The sequence below is a fragment of the Solenopsis invicta genome, chromosome 13 (assembly GCF_016802725.1).
Source record: "Solenopsis invicta isolate M01_SB chromosome 13, UNIL_Sinv_3.0, whole genome shotgun sequence".
NCBI classification, from domain to species: domain Eukaryota; kingdom Metazoa; phylum Arthropoda; class Insecta; order Hymenoptera; family Formicidae; genus Solenopsis; species Solenopsis invicta.
The window spans coordinates 6,729,074-6,747,503 of NC_052676.1; the positions used below are offsets into that span (position 1 = coordinate 6,729,074).

An 18,430-nucleotide genomic window follows, 5' to 3' on the forward strand; every position below is an offset into this window, starting at 1 on the left:
GAAAACTTGACGTGACACATAAATTTGGAAATCAGATGTTCGTGTTCAGCGACCAAAAAGTCTACACGAAACACCTAAATTTCATCGCGAGAGCAGAGAAAAATTGGTTTATGTAGGCTTGTGTTACTGATATAAATAATTGGATCGACGAAAAGTACTTAACTGTTTAATTTATAACGACATTGTAATTTACTACGTGTAATTTTCATTGTTTGTCACTCTTTGTCCGCCCGGATTTAATTTTCCTGTTTACTTCTATCTTCCTCGTACATCTCTGTCCCCATTCTCTCATTAGCTTATTATATTTTAGTTATTTATACACACTGTTACTTTGTCATCATTGTAAAAGGGACGTGTCCTCGCGAGAGGCTCGCGACTCGGTCCCTTCCCACTGAATTGAATCAAATTAATTTTCCTCTCTGAACCCTCCATCTATCCACTCTCCTTCTGCCCTTCTGCCCGTCGACGTCTAATAAAGTCAACTTTCCTCCCGCGAAGCCGCAATCTTTCCGGCGACTTGCAGCTTCCTCTCGCGCGAGAAAAGCGATAAAACTGTCCGCTACCATGGAGAAATGGAGACGGAGATAAAGAAAATGAAAAGAAAGGGAAAGGAGGGTGAGAGAAAGGAAAGAAAGACGGAGATAGGGTGGAATATGATCTTCGCGTCGCGTATTTGTCGAGCATTCGATACTCGCACTCGGGTTTCACACTCGACTCGGCCCGTTGTCGCTGATATTATGGTCTCGGGCTATCAAAAAAGCAGGACAAGTTGCACAAAATCAGGGAAAGAGTTCAGTCGAGTGCGCAGGGTACCAGTATTTACGGTTCAGTTGTTATACACCCTCACCAACTCCTCGAGTTAGTGCTAACTCTAACGTCCTTCAATTCAAAGTGTTCATCCTGGGCTATACATCGTAATCGTTTACTGCCCTTTATGTATCCCTACATACGAAATGACACAGAAAGCTCCGATGTCTCAATGACATAGGAGATTCTTTGACGAATTCAGGATCGATTTTTCTTCGCGAAGGCATTCGACATTTTGAAGCATCGTGTATGTATAAACATATAAGCTAAATATATATGTAAGTTATTTCATTTTAAATGGCACCGTCATAAAAATATCGGATTTCGGATAAAAATTAGTCTAAAGGGTAAAATCAATTTTTCAGGTTACATGATTATTGCCATTTTTAAAAAATTATATTATGACGTTTTTTACGTAATATGATTCGTCCAGTTATTCTGTATATAAAAATACTAACAGTATTATAAAAAAATTAATATTTTACAAGATATTTTATAATTTACTTCAGCATCCTTCAACATAAAGTAAAAAAATATTTTGTATACTATTCACTTTTTGGCAATTACACCAATACCTTTAGGCACAGAATAATGTTATAAATGTTATAAATCTGCAATGTTCACGAAACGTTGGCATTAATGAAGATCAAGTTACGGAGAAAATAAACAAACTTTTAAGCATTCTTAGAAGCAAATACCCGCGAAAACCTTAAAAGTACAACGGAATAAATCAATTGTTGAAAAAAAACGCAGTTGCTTTTTAAAAGAGATACGTAGTTGCATATTGCATAATGATTTCGAATATTTATATACGTATATATAAAGAGAGATGGAAACGAAGTTACAATTAGTTATTTTTTTATCAACCATAACATAAATAATTTTTATTACGCGCGAGTGTATTAAATTCAATTAATATATTAAATTTGTATTTTTAAAAATCTTATAATAACTGTGATTTATTATCAGGATTAGAAAGTACTTATCGCGTTATTTGTAACCATTATCATAACTTTTTTTTTGTAACGATTGTTTTTTCCACCTATAACGCTAAGATTAATGTTATTACATTTTTACAATAATGGTAATGAATTCAGCTGTTGTTTTTTTCCTTACTTTTACTCCCTGTTATCTTTAGTCTATTCAATGAATTTGCACGCCTCTTTTGTGCAAATATAATCGGTGTACCGGGTCAATGGTTACATGAAATATAAATGAAAATATAAATTTTATTTATTTTTATACTTTATTTTATAAATATTGAAAAATATTTTGCACTTTTAAATTGCATTCCAATAGTCGTTCTTATTATTGTCATTATCGAAAGTCTAATAGTATACTTTGAGTAACTTGAAAAACAGATTTTCCGTATCGACAGTAATTAGAATGCATTTTTAATAACGACATTAATGTGGTTAAAAACAATTTTTGATAAAAATTGACGATAAAATTTGTACGTTTGTAAATTACAATCTAAATTTTTATAAAGATAAGTACACTAAAAAATAATGATGTTAATATAAGGAATAAAAAGAATTATTATATAAATTTAATATAAAGAGGGACGTTTGCTATATAGTTTGAAGTTTTAAGTATTAATATTGACTTTAAAATAAGATGTATAATTTTAAAATGTAATATCTCACTTTAGCATTACAAAAGGTAATGAAAAGGTAACGAATCGTTACTATCTAAATAACAATAACGCGTTACTTTTTTATAGTAACATTTCCAATCCTGTATATTATTTACAAATTAAAATAGCGTACAACCAAGAGTTTAATAATAAACAAAATAATTTACTAATGTTGGAGAAATGAAATATTTTTGTATTTAATATAGTAGTGCATAAAGACTTACAAAAGTTGACATAAAAGTTACGACCTATAACTTTTTATGTAATTATAACTATTGCTTTTCAGAGTTACTTGTAGCGGTAATTACTTACTTTTTAAGAAAAAAATATTGTAACTAATTCCTTAGACAAAATTCTAAATTTTGTATAAATATTAGACATATAAATTAACATTTAAATTGTATATTTTTACATTGTATATTTAAATTGTACATTTAAATTGTATATTTAAATTGTATATAAATTAACATTTAAATTGTATACAACTAAACTATATTTATATATCGTTCAATTATTACAATAATGATACAAGTAAAAAATTGTTATTTACAAAAAAAATTATTTTTCTATAATAATAAAAATTTAATACGTTAAATAACTAAAATACTTTATTTTTTTACAATCCATCTTAAATAGTTATAATGATACCTACTGAAAGAGCTAATGACACTTTATTTCTTTATAATTAATTACAATAATATTTCACCAATTATTTCACCAAAATTGTATTAAAAAAATAAGACTATAAAATATTTATGATACTAAACATTAAAACTGATAAACTTTGTTGGTAGAATTTTAAATCGCTATGTATCTCAATTGAATGATATATAGACTTATGAAGACTGCTAATTTATTTCAAAACTCCCAGAAAACTTCAGATGACGACCTGCTGTCGCTAACAGACAATTCGCGACAGAAATTCGAGACTCTTTCTCCACTGAGTAAAAAAACCACCACCGAGTGGATCGATAAAGTTCCCGGTTGGATTTCTGAGTAGACCTCGTTAATGTCGGCCAATACAGTGTCGCCAATACCTTTGATTCCTTCAACCACGAATGCCATGCTGGTAATAATTCTCGGCGATAAACGGCCGTTATTAACCCGTTACTTCTGCTCGGCGGAAGTAGTAGCCCATTCGATGAGTACGTCGCGTCGAAGCCCATTGCAAAACGGATAACAATAATCGCAAAGGGGCGGGAGGGAGGGGGGTGTGCAGCTTGCCATCGTTTTCAGTCGGACGATTTCCACCTCGTTCCAGTTTTCGGTGCGATTGTAACGCATACACTCACACACAAGCATGCGTACACCCTTCCCACCCCTATTAACCGCCTCCTCCTGTTCGCGTCCGCGAACATAATCTCTCTAATGGAACCGCGAGATAATGCTCCGGGGGGAGATTAGTGCTTCGCGGGGAGCCCCGCTTATAACCGGTGACCAATAATTCAACAGATATCACGAGTATATAATGTTATCTCCGCACACTCCCGACGGATAAGTTTCACGCTCCCGTTTTGCATGACGCGTCGTGACGTTAAATCGATAAGATCGAATCACTCGTTGACGATACGCTTCCTCAGACCTCGTTTCATTCCAGGCATTTTTTTTTCGCCGTTTATTTCGTGCTTTCGGTGACCGCCACACGTCGCCCGTGTTATCTCACAAAATAACCGAACTTCGTTTAATTCCTTGTTACCGGTTTGCATCAATATTGACAAAATCAAACTCCGCCGCTGTGTTTCTGCTTTTTTTTTTATTTCGCGAGAAATTGGCGTGCCACTACCGACGAACTGTAACTACGGGGAACGTTGCCAAATGAGTGCCACGTTAATACGCGTTCCAATCCCATAGCGCTATCCATTTTAATAAAGTATGGTTGCCTCCGCAGCTTCTTTCTCTTCTTTTTTTACATTTTCCGTCGTTTGTAATCGTGCAATCTCACAATTTATTGTCACGTAAAAGTTCATGTATTCGAAGATATTACAAGATAATTTTTGTATCAAGCAAAGAACGACTTCTGTTTAATAAAGAATAAATTCTTCGATAAAATTTTCGACTATCGCGCGGAATCTCCTATCTACACGGTAAAATAACATTTTGTGTTTGCGGTGAAACTGGTCATTGTTGAAATCTTTGTATCGAATTTCTAACGTACTCTAGTGTTAGTTTAACATAATGTGTTACTTAAATATTTTGTGTTGAATCAATATTCTACATTTCTCAAGTATTAAAGTAACGAAATTTTTTGAAAAACGATAAAAAGTAATTAGTAAACAAATATAATGTAACATTGAAACGTAAATTCCAAGATAAATAAATAAAATGTACGTGTCAATATAAATGTTAATTTTACAGAAAAAAGTATGCTTTCCCAATTTGTTTCAAAATGCTACACTTTCTATGTTGATTTTTTTACGTGATATTTGAGTTATTTTCTACATATTCATTTTGTGTCAAATTAACATAAAAATGTGAGAATTTAACGCCAATTTTTGTGAATAATAACGAAAAATAAAACTGTGTAATAATATATTTTGTCAGTTTTACATATTTCATGTTTATGTTTTTATGGTTTGACTATACAATACAAGCTAAAAGTTGTCGAAATTTAAAAAATTGAAGGTTTCTCTAAGTTTATTCTTTTTTTTTTTCAATTTTTTTTTAATCAACAGCAAAAAATTTTATCGCAAATGTCCGATTTTTGGCCCTGAAACTACTTTCAAAAAAAAAAAATACAATGAAAATTTGTTTTTGCAGCAAAAATTACTCTATTTTGCTGCACTTTTAAATAGACTTTTAAACGAATAAGTAGACCTAAATAAATTTTTGCACAAATTTTTATTAGAATTTTATTAGAATACGTAAAAATTTGATTTAATTGATAATAATACTTTTCCATCAAATTTGTAAATAAATAGCATAATATAATATTAGTATATAAACATATAAATTATTATTACACTTGACAAAACAGGCGCGCGCTACAGAGCTTTCGATATTACGTAATTTCATACAAATTACAAATTTAACATTATGCCATTAACCTCTCGATACACATAGTCAAAATACGCGATTTGCGCGATGACAGGCGCTCACAAAGTTAGCGCAGCGAGAGAATCAATCAGCATCGCGAAAAAGCAGCAACAGTAACTGTGATATGTTCGATATATTTTTCACATGCCTTTTTTTTTAGAAAGAATTAGTATATAAATATATATTACTATATTATTAATATGTTGTAATTCAAATAATATAATATTATATAGTATAAGTACTACAAACCGCGATTTTACATAAGAATGAAGAGTAAACAAAAAACTTATTTATTAACTTCTAAACCAATAAGTGAATTGTATTTAAATTTTACACAGATATTCAAACGTAATACTAGAATATTCTGTGAAATTTAGAATATTTTTGCTAATGTTTTGAGGTGTAAACCATACACCCTCAAATTACGCGCCGAGTGCTGTTCAGGCCTGACATTTTATGTCAAAGCTAAAAATGTAATTGCCCCAAATCGATACACAATTCAATGTTACTAATAAGCGCCTTATAAAAAATTTCTTGTATAAAATATCATTCTAGCACACAAACATTTTTATTGAGCACATGCTCTTGATGACTAGAAATGTCAAGGTAAACTCGATAGTTCAGTTGAAAAAGAATCGAGAAATTTGCAGAGTGAAAACGTCGATTTTGCCTCCCGCATGTTTATTAGGAAATCAGAGTTATGCTTTTCTCATAGCGTAACTCGTCGATATGGGTCGATAGCAAATATATGACAGTAGAACATGACATGAAACACGCAATGTCAGAGACGTCCCTCTTTAACCGGTCATCCAATACAGAATTGTCAGAATTAATTCGGACTCTCGGCGAGATATTCCGGGACGCGTCGCAACTTTGTTAATCGAACGCGTACGTGCGTCGAAAATTGTTCGAGAATTGCTTCACACTACATGCTTCGCGTTTCGGGAAATTCTACGGAAATGATCGCGAGGACTGGTTCTCAACGTGAAATTTAACAAAGATATTACGACTCGAGGCGCGTGCTTATTAATTTTGCTGCGCTCCAGAAGCGTTTGGAAATTTCGCCGGCAGGAAACTTTCAAAGTGGCGATTTCAAAGTTACACAAATCACTTTGAAATTAATATAACGGAGTTAAATATTAATCGTTACCACTTTGTTGTTCGGTGAGAAGTTACAAGGCTACAGAATCACACGTTAGTTATTTCTTTTTTTATTTATTCTTATTTTATTTGTTTATTGCTCCGCACTTTATTATTTTAGTTAATGGTTGAATTATGAGAAAAAAATTTTTGTACTTTGCAGAAAGGATTAATGTCGCATTTATAATTTTAAAAAGAGTATTTCCGTGAATTTACATTGCATAAAAAGTTCCTACTTATGTACGTAAAAGGGGTTTCTATCACTTAAAAAATATGTCCATTTAGAGACAATAAGTATGCTGAGAAAAATGTTTTAATTATACCAACAAAATGTAGAATGCATTGTAGAATGCGTTTAGAATGCATTTCAGTGAGATCAATCAGAATTTTTGATTATCATGATTGGACTTGATATTTCAGTTGAAACGATTAGTAAACTTAACTACATTTTAATTAGCATTTTCCAGTTGGATAAAACTTCTAGTTATATTTACATTGAGAGAGAAAAATGATTGCAATCATCATAATTTAACTAATTATACATCATAATCATTTTCGGTGCCAATCTTTTTTTATATATACAGTTGCTTCAATCGTACAAATTTATAACTACTAGTTAATATTACTACACAAATAATAAATGTTACAGAAATATTATATTCGCTAAGTTATATTCACTAAAATTGTGACAGCATTTACTACATAAAAATGTTTATTTTATTTTTATCTTGATATTTTATTCTATTAATATTTAAAATTGTTGAAATTTTTTCATAGTTAGTGGAACTATAAGCATACAATTATTACCAACATTGCGAGGAATTTGTAGTAACTACTTTACAGCAACTATCTTGTACTAATATCCACAACAATGGGAAGCTCCTAATCATAATTACTTTACTATGCATTATAGTTACAATAGAGATGTGCAAACTGTACAAATACGAATTGAATCAGATTCGGATTTGAATCTCCGCACTGAGAAACACAAATGGTTGCAATTATTATAATTTAACTGAAATTCATAGTTCATTTTTGATGTCAACTATATATTTACAAAAGTTTCAACCACGCAAATTATAGCTATTAGATATTATTATTACGTAAATAATTAAGCAATTGTTTAAAAAATAGTTATATTCTCTAACTGTAATTACAATTACAATAAGTGTTTGTTTTATTTCCACTGTCTATATTTTGATGTTTTACTACATTAATATTTGAAATTATATTGATTTACAGTAAAATTTTTTCATAAATGATAAACACAAGATTACTGTTATTACTGACATTATAGTGAATATAACGAGAACAATGGAGTTTCTAACCATGCAACTGTAGTTACAAATACCAAACACTTTTCTTTCAATGTACGATTCAAATCTGAACCGTTCAAAAATTTCTCGAATCTAAAGGATTCGAATACGAATCATATATATTGACAATCTTAAGAAATTATATTTAAAATGACTTTATATAATAAGTATAATAAATATTATTTTTCTTACAATATAGAAATCTTTTGTTATTATCTATATATTAATATTCAACCTAACAATAACTTTATGTTAATTAAAAATTATTAACAATTTGATTCAATTCGACGTTAAAGAATTCTGCACATCTTTAATCACAAATTCCAAACACTTCTCTCAGTGTACCAGAAGTTTTCTTCATTAAAAAGTTAACAAACTTAACTAAATATCAATTTGTTCATTGTTATTCAGAATTATGTATAGTATTTAATATAAAACAATTAATCATGCTTAAATTTCTAAAAAAATTTTGATTTATTCATTTTCCAACATACACACTGAATCTCTTACAAATTTCCAATTGTTGCGCTACCGGGTCTTTTTCTAGTGTATAACTTGTTAAAATCAACATGAATAAATGTTTTTAATCATTTGTGATACGTGTATGTGGAGATTAACTTGGAATTAAAGACGTCGCGAAATTACGCTGGATGAATTATTTCGCAATATGGATTCCGAGGTATAGAAACTTCTGAAGAACTCTTTTAAAGTTTATCATCACGCGGCAGAAATAGATACAGATGCGGAATCGGAAACTGCGAACAATTTATTCAGCGAGCGTTACTCAACGAACTTTACAAGGAGCGGATACTTTTCACAAAATCGTCGACATTACGAGTGGACGATGCCGCGATATAAAATACGTGCGCAAGCTTTCCTTTGCGCGGGAGTCGTTTCACGGCTGGCAGGGGCGACCACTGGCGGATTACTCCGTGGAGAGAGAGAAATGCAAGGACCAGCAGGGGTCGTGTAATTTTTCCAATCAGCGTAGCAGCCTTTCTCTCTCTCTCTCTCTCTCTCTCTCTCTCTGAATTTCTCGGTAATATTTTTGCAATCCTCACGTGCCACTCGCGTAACCGATATCGCTTCCGGTTGTTTCTGTTCCGCGGATCATTCTGCGTCTCTCGAATTGGATTGCACGTTCCTCGGATTATTACGTCCTCGCCCTCGTCTCGGCGGATTTAGATGCCGTTGATTACGAGACGTCTGAAGACGAAAGATTGCAAGAAGAAGTAATTACAACGTCGCGGATCTCCGAGTCTGCCTCTGAAAGGCAAATCCTTGCGTAATCCTGCCCTCGCCCGTGCGGAGAATCCTAAGCATCCCGAAGTCATTGGGACATTAAATCTTCATCTCTTGGAATTAAAAAATTTAGAAATACCCCGGACCTTCAATTCCAGATCTCTGAATCTTGCATCGCTTTTTTTAAGAATGTTGCCGGGAATGTTTTCCGGGTCTTTAAACTTTCAAGCAACGGGCAAGGCCTGGCAAGCCTCAGAAGCTCGAGTCCTCTGATCACATTACTATATACAACTATCGCGTTACAGCCTCGCGTAATCTACCCAGGGATTAAAGGAAAAATATATTCGGGCATGCATTCGCGCGCGAATGAGAAAAGTAGGGAAAGCGGAGGCAATTTCCAGCCGAGCTCCGCCAGCTATTGCCTTCCTGTTACGAACGCTCTCTTTTGTTGCCTTCCCTCTTTTTTTTTGTTTCCACGTCGATTTCGCGGATAGATAACCGACGGTAAAATAGTTCCAACAGCAAAAGCGCCGAGACGAAAGAAAAGCTAGAAAAGTCCTGTATTTTATATTGCGTCGTGATAGCTCATCGGGCGATTCGCGTCGTTTCTGCACGCAATTTCGAAAATTCCAAATATTGTGGAGAAACCTAAACTTCGAGATTTCTCATACTAGAAAAAAAAATTTAATCTTTTTTAGCAAAATTGTTCAGTTGAATCACTTTTTAGCTACAACAGAATATGTCGTTTTATGCAACAAAAAATTTAATTATTCCTGCGAAATACGTTTTCCCGTTTCGTTCTGCGGATCAAACAATTTTGTTCTTATATAGTACAGACTTTACGTACAAAATTTAAGCATTTTAATTAAATTATTTATAACAATTACGTAACAACACAAAATGTTTTATTTCACATTAACTAAACTAATGCTTAATAATTATTCAAGTGAGGCAGGAAGAGCTTGCTTAATAATTATTGCTTAATAATTAATTGTACAATTTTATTTTGCATAAAAAAATATATTCAATGCCTTTTAATTGCTGTAACAAAAACGTTTTGTTATAGTAACAAAATATAAGTTAAAAAAATTTGTTACTATCAAATAATTTTGTTCGATACGTTTTAATCAAATTATCTTGCTGTTACAACAAAATTGTGATTCATATATAGAACAAAACATTTTTCCCAGTGCTTGCTACACGGAAAAAGTCACGGTTGAATTATCAAAGAATGTTTGATAAAATATGTTAAGCAAAGTTTTCATGTAAACAAAGTTTTTAGTTATTACAATATCGAATCTGTCAAAATACAACCAAAACATTTGTGATAAAGATTTGATTAACAATTTCTTAAATCAAAACTTCTGACAGTATCTACGCGGCATCGTCATCAGATGAACGCGGCAGTGTTTCATATTTCTCGTATGCAGAAAATCATGTACGATAGAATAAAAGGTTGTGAGATTTTTTATCGATATTTTAATTAAATGCTTTTTCTTGCAAGTTTTCAAAATTGGGTTCGAAAACGAAAGAAGATGCGAGATGTTGACAATGTTCAGTTTTGTACAAAAACTAACTCAGCAATCTAATAATTACTACAAGAATTTTTATTCGTTTTAAGCAAATATACTGATTGAATTAACCAGATTTTTTCCAGTGTAATCGATATCAGAATGCTAATAATCAAACGTATCTGGTTACTTTAATGAAAATTACGAATTCGTTTACATTTCATCAAACTGTCCAAGTTATTATATTTCAGATTAATTCAGCAAATTCTTTTCCAGTGTATCGCGTAAGAACAAACATTTATTTACTGCTTAACTAGATGCCTGGACACAGTCTCTGGACGGTATTAAGCTTAAATCGGCCGAGAATTCGAATTTGTTCCCCGTCCGTGCCTCACACGGAACCCTTCGATCAGGATTTAAAGCGCTCACTTAAGAGGGTGGTATCAGCATAAAGAAATAAAGCGACAACAGTTGAATGTAGATAGGTCTTTTTGCACGGTATCGAGCCATCGACGGGCTCGTGTCGTTGTGGGCGCAAATAATGCCGACGATCAATCGTCCGTAGGTCGCATTGTTAAATTTTTAATTTCGTTTATCCCGAGTCAAGGACGGACCGTGGGGAAGAAAGAGACGGCGAGAAAGTTGGAAAGACAAAGAGACAGGAATCAAACGTTTACAGCCGTATATAAGTCACGAGAACTCTCGGATTACCTTTTAATAAACAAAAGAATCGTTACTGAAAGGGTTAAACGTCACTAATCTTCCCAGGACAGATTGTCCGTGTCTCTTATTTTACCTTTTGCTTCTCGAAAAGTACTCGAAATTGTTTAATTTAAACGAAGCGATCAAACTAAAATTAAATTTTTCTTGCCGCTAAGTCAACGAAAGTTCTACTTAAGCATAACGAGAAGATTTGCGTGAGGTGATCCGCGAAAAAACCAGCCGGATTTGTTGGAAAACAATTCATGAATTTTTCACCAGGATAATACATCGTCTCACACACGTTGGTATGCAACTTTTCGCAAAAAGTTCAACAAATATTATTCCTCAGCGCTCTGTAACGTTTTCCTGTTCCTAAAACTCAAATTACTACTTTGTGGAAAGCGTCTCGAGTCGATAAAAGCTGTAAAAGTAAGTTCGCTGAAGACCATACCTTCATCGGCTTACGAAAAGTGTTTTGAAGAATGGGTAAAGGCGTTGGCACACGTGTGTTGCAAAAAAATGAGAACAAAAGAAATTTATCTGATTAAATGTCAATTTGCGTTTGTGTTTCATGTAACAATTTCGAGTACTTTTCGAGCAGAATATACTTATTTTCTTTTCGCGACTCGATATACGTATATACAACGTGATTCTTCAGAATTGCAGATTTTCAAGTCGCAACGAGATTCAAGTGTGGAAGAGTCGTTTTTTTTCCGCGCAATTACGTCTAGATGCGAAAACTACGCGATATTATGAGGCGAGACAAATATCGTTTAAGGATAAAGAGCCACGCTGAGATACTCGCTAATATAGGGTAATTCGATAGAGCGATAGAGCGATAGGACGAAAGTGGATGCGCGGCGTCGCATCGACCGTAAAGTTTCTCGAGAAGAAAGAAATGAAATCTCGAAAGGAGTAATGTAAGAAAGTGGCAGGACAGTCTCTTAATTACTCTTCGCCCCCGACAGTCCGCGGAAGCGAGTAAGCACTTTTAATAGAGAACTCGCGGTAATTCACTCGGTCCTGATAGTCGCATCCGTCAACCGGAACTTCGCTCTGCGAAATCGCAATGCCGGCGTACTCTTTTGGAGCGCCGCCACGGCGAAGAATTCAATTAACTCGTCGATGGACGAAGTCCTCGCTGAGAATATGTAATTCACCGCCTGCATAAATTATCTCGCCCCTGCAAACACACGCTCCCTTGTCCGAAACTGGATCAGCGAGAGAAAATAGAATTCCCGATTTTTTTTTGCTTGCACCGAATGCCACATACGTGACACAACGGTTCATCGGATTCGCCCTCGTTAACCATTTTCACGTCAAAATCACATATATATGGTAAAAAAAACTCGTGTTAAATTCAACACATTTTTCATATGTCCCAAACAATTTACTCACATTTTTTTTGTATTAATTTAACAAGATAAACTTGTTGGAAAATAACACAAGTAATATGTAAAAAATTAACACAAAAAAATATATAACTTTGTCATTGACAAATAAATAGTGGAAGTACATTTCTTAAGAAAAATTTATATTTTTAACATGTTAACATATTTTATGTATTTATCTTAGAACCTTTTAAAACTACATTTTTTTACGTTATCTGTTCACTTACAAATTTTGTTATTTTTACGCTAAAAATATTAAATAATTGTTTAACAAAATTAAAAAAAATTAATTAACACTTATTAAAGTAACGCAATCACGTAAAAATCATATAAAAATGTAATATAAAAGTTTGAACAAGGACTGAGATTTTAAAAGAAATAGAAAATGTTTTTTTACTGTATATTTATTGCCTACACATTATCACGAAAAAAGATTTATTAAAATAATTAAGAACTTTACTGATTTAATAGATCTATACGATAAGCAGTAATAGATGAACAGCCGATTTTCTATGTTAAAATAATAAAGTTTTACAGTTAAATGTAATTAGCAATTATAACTAAATATATTTGTTATAATAGCACAATAAATTTGTTAATTTATGTAAAAGAAAAAAATACAATTAGCATACTAACAAACAACAAACGTTAAAAAAATTAATAGAAAAATAATCAAATATCAATTATTTTACAATTGTTTCACAGTTTAAAATTACAATAAAAAATGTACAGCGAGAATATAACAATAGAATTTTGGCAATAAAAACATTGAAATTAAAATTTTCATAAAGTAGAAAATTTTATTAAAACATATATTACACAGTCCAGTACCAACGCAAATATAAATAATTATTTCTAATATTTTTATTCGTTGAACACAAATCCGTTGTCAAAATTGAGCTATTACGTATCATAATTCAGAGAAAAATAGCATAAGAGAAAAACGACAATTTTGAGGATTTTCATAACGTTGTAGCACTAGCAGCAAATTTTTCACAAGCAAAAATATGTCGGAAATAACTATTTATATTCGTGTTGCAAATGGACAACGAAATATATGTTCTAATAAATTTTCCTCTTTTCTTTATGAAAATTTTAGTTTTAAAATTTTTATTGTCAAATATTTGTTTTTGCCTCTCTTTTATGTATATTTTTATTGTATAATATCAAGTTAAAACAATATAAACTTGTATTGGATTATCCTTCTCTTAATGTTTTTAACAAATTGTTACTCTGCTAATCAAATTTCCTATATTGTAGTATGTAAAAAATTAAATTAAAAAAAAATGTTTTACTTTGTCACTATTGGCAAGCAAATCGTAGAAATATATTTTTTCAGTATATTTTTTCAGTATTCTTTATAATTAATATTTGTAACATGCTAAATTAATACGTACATTTGATTTGTCATGAAATTTACGATTAAAATATATTATTTTTATGTTACTTGTTTACTTTTTCTTAAATTATGTCATTTTAGCAATAAGAATATTGAACATTTATTCAACACAAATTATTCGAATAACGCTATTACGTCAAATTAATATTCGTATATCTTAAAAATTCAACACAAAAATTGTAACCATACAGAACGAACGTTTTTGCTGAAGTATTAAAAAATGTAATGCGGATATAAAAATAATTTTGTTGAACCATCAAAATAATTATGGATATTCAAACATGATGGGCAACGCTGCAAAAAGTTTTGACATTACAGCAATCAGTTTGAACATTCCCTGTATATTTATTTCCTGTATATTTATTTTAATGACCCAACAAAATTATTTTCAAATTTGTGTCCAGGTAAATTTTTGGATACTTTAGCAAAACCGTTCTTTCTACGAAAAATCAATTTTAATACAAATATAAAATGTTTTTTTTTACTGTATAAACATTGCCTGCATATTATGGTCACCTATGAATTGAAACCGTCATGCCTAGATATCACAATATTAGACGTTAATTTTTAGCTGCGTCTGACAGTTCGGCGTAAATATCATTACAAACACTCAACACGATGTAGGAAATTAAATTACAAGATTGAAAAATAAGAAGTGAATTACGTTAGAGTAACAAGTATTAAATAACTAATAAAGACAAAGAACAATTCTTGATATTTTAAACATTTCTGAACGTAATGAATATTGAGGTACGTATATATATACGGCATACGGTGCCATTTAAATGATAACAAAGTCGTTCTTTTTATCACATCACGTTTATTCTTCTGGGTCGTTTGCGCGTGACGAAAGACGTTGAAAGAGAATTTTATTCTGCGATTCTTTGCGTCCGCTTGGAGAAAGAAATATAAATTCTAGTATCTTTCGAGGCTTCTGGCGCATTTTCAGATCTTTGACTTCCTAGCTTTTAAAATTCTTATACTTATTTTTTTTTCAGATCTGCGGATTCAGCTGGATGAATTCTTGCGGAAAAATTTAATACAGAAAATAAATTTTCCTGTGACTGGCTTTTTGAATCGCAATTTCTAGAGTCTTTATTAATTCTGATCAAAGAGGCAAAACGAGTGGCGGAAGCAAGAGGGCAAGGATTTAATATTTAATTACTTTATTTCTGCGTACAAAAATGGAAAATATTAATTTTTGTATGCAATTTTAGTGTTGAAAAAAATCATGTTTTTTAAAAAGGAGAAAAACGCAATGAAAATGTTTCGCTAAAATATAAATAAAGTTGTAGGAGAGCGACAATACAAATATGTTTATGATGCAGCGTTATGATTTAATTTGATGTCATTTATTCTATAATTATTATAATTAATAATGGTAATTTAAGTAAATAACCGTTGTTTGCTAACAATCACTAATAATATTATAATAATACTGTAATTCCCAATTTCATAATGAAATTTCTGTGTAATGACTCCTTGCGCTGATTTTAACCAAACTAATTTTTTTTTACAAATTCTTCCTTGCTTTAATTCTAGGACCCAATTACTGCTAATCTCTTTTTTGTTTTAATTCTGGTAAAATCCACCCGTAAACCTGTTTCAGCTTTAATAAACCAATTCAACGGCGATTTATTTATCCTCCGCTTTATACAATGAACGAGAAAATTCCGACGTTGTTGGTAGCGCGAAAAAGCAGTGAAACGAGCGCGCTATAATAAAACTGGGCCGGCTTGTCCATTACCTCGCGATTACGCGGAAAAACTTTCGCGTGGATTCTGATAATCGAAAGACCGTGCTCGGCGAAACGATGAAGCGATATACTTCGAACGAGAAGTAGTCCGGAAGCCTGTCTCCTATCCATCGGGGCGCGAGATTACTTCGCGGGATTTTCAGGGAATAACTTGGTGATCCCGAAAAATATTTCAATAGTTTTCGTAATCCAACTCACGCCGCGCACTCGATTAATTGTTTTCACTCGATTTAATTGTCACGTCACGCCGGGAGTGAGATGGCTAATTTACCAAAGTAATTGTTGTAGCCAGAATATTATTCATACACATATTAAACTTGTAACATTTGTACATTTTTCACGACACATTTTGATAACGGTGAAAAGTATCTCAAGTTTTTTTTTTTTTTGGACAAAAATTTCGCGAATCCTTTCAGCTAATCGAAATACAGAGTGTATCGTTTTAAAAAATTAATTTTGCGCTTTTAATTAACTTTATTGATTTGAGTATAATTACGAGTTCTGGCAATTCCACTTTTGAGGCGAAAACAATTGCGGAAGCGAATTTGGTGAAAAATTTGCGTTTACAACATTTTTCATTAGCGTCGTTGTTAGAAATAACGAAAAATGTACGGCGGTACAAAAATACATATGATTTATGCTTAAATCACAAAATTTGAGATAAATATGTTATGCTTTGTGACACGTAAAATATGAAAATCACTTTTACGAAATTTTATTCAAGGATGCCGTATTTGTCGACGACGTCCCCGAAGGTCCGAGGAAATGCAAATGCCCATCCCTTCGCAACTTCACGGAAGGACAGCGCGCGCTCGTCGAGGATAATTTTTCCAGCAAACTTCAGCCATCAGCTGTCGCGGCCTAGCTGAGCGACCCCATCATCGATAAGTGTAATATTGTTTCCTCGACCCCGTTCACACTCTCACCGCCTCGCCCATCCTCCCTCGCCACCCTCGATCCATCCCCGATGCAGCCGGTGAAGCAGAGTGATAAAGTGTCCCAATTGTCTGATTCGCACGGTATATTGAAGTTACCCTTTCCCATTCTTCTCGTATCCCCCGCAACCATCTCGATGGTGAAGAGTGCTGAACGTGCTCGAGAATGAAAATTCGTGTCGTTGCCTGCGACTAGATCGACGTGAATTAACTAACGCTCGCAGCCGAAACGCGCGCGCAAGCACCTCGTTCGGCTTCTTCGGAATGTTTTCTCTTTTTTTGCGAGTCATTGCTTTCCTGAACGTTCAGACCGTCGGGTCACCGTAATTTTCCGTGATTTTCCGGCGTACCACACGCGTGTCTTTCGACGGGTCTGTAAAGTTGCCACCCCTAAATGCGAATTTTGACAAAATTTATATGGGATTTGATTGTCCACAATTTGTCCACATTTTCTCAGACTTCCGCGGCTTCAACTTGGCAGACTGAATGCGCGCGCAAAGAGGATTTTGAGCGACGTGAAGGCGAAAAGATTTTGAGTGTCACATTCGACCGATTGCGACGATATTGAACAAAAGAGCGGTAGATGTAACAATTTCGCGAAAGTTTCGAACGGGGAGAGGTCGAGGAATAAGGGAGGAGGAGATATTATTCCTTGGCAATTGACCTAATGTATTGGCATAACTACGATCTGATAATCTTCGGGCCTAATATTCAGCCACTCAATCGACCATGACGGTCACATTCATCATACGCAAATTGTAATCCATTTAGCCATTATAATCAGTTTAATCAATTAGCGCAGAATACAGAATGCCTTAAAGTTCAGGGCCTAAACGATCGAACGGTCCATCAGAAAGTGGAGTAAATACCAAAAAAATCACATCTTTCGCTTGAGGGGAAATATTATCTGAAGCTTGTTTGCAAAGTCAAATAATGCTAAATATTATAAAATTGTTTGATAAGAATCGGTTACGAACTATTATAATAATTGAAATTGTATTTAATTGACAAAATACAGTATATTAAGATATCGAGGTTAAAATATAATTTTTATCCGCGATTTATTAATTGTACTAATGGTTTCAGTTAAAATAATATTTTAACTATAAATATAATTTAACTATAATCAAATAAGAATAACTGTAATGGAATAAATAAGTATAAAGAATTTATAGATAAAAAAAATAATGATAAGAGTGAGATGATCCGTCAATTGCTCCTTCAATCTGACTGTTTCACATTTATCATTATTTTTTTAACTATAAATTCTTTATACTTATTTATTCTATTTACAGTTATTTTTATCTTACTTATAGTATCCTTTGTAGTTAAATTATTATATTCTTTTCAACTATAAATTTTGTATAGATATTCTATTTATCGTTATTTTTTATTTTTGAATTGTTATACTGATTGAAACTGTCATATAATTGATTGTCAATATATTTAATTGATATAGATGCAGATAAAATTTGCATTTTAACGTAGATTCTTGCAATTTTTATTTATGTTAATTTCTGTTAATTTCTGTTAATTTCAATCAATATAATTATAGCCTTAGT

The 18,430-nt window shown here is 32.5% G+C and overlaps 1 protein-coding gene across 3 annotated transcripts in view; it reads right to left on the bottom strand.

The window, feature by feature from the left end:
• Window positions 1–18,430, bottom strand: part of LOC105205582 (small conductance calcium-activated potassium channel protein) — a 154,917-nt gene that overhangs the window by 85,289 nt on the left and 51,198 nt on the right. The gene's annotated exons all lie outside the window — the stretch shown is intronic.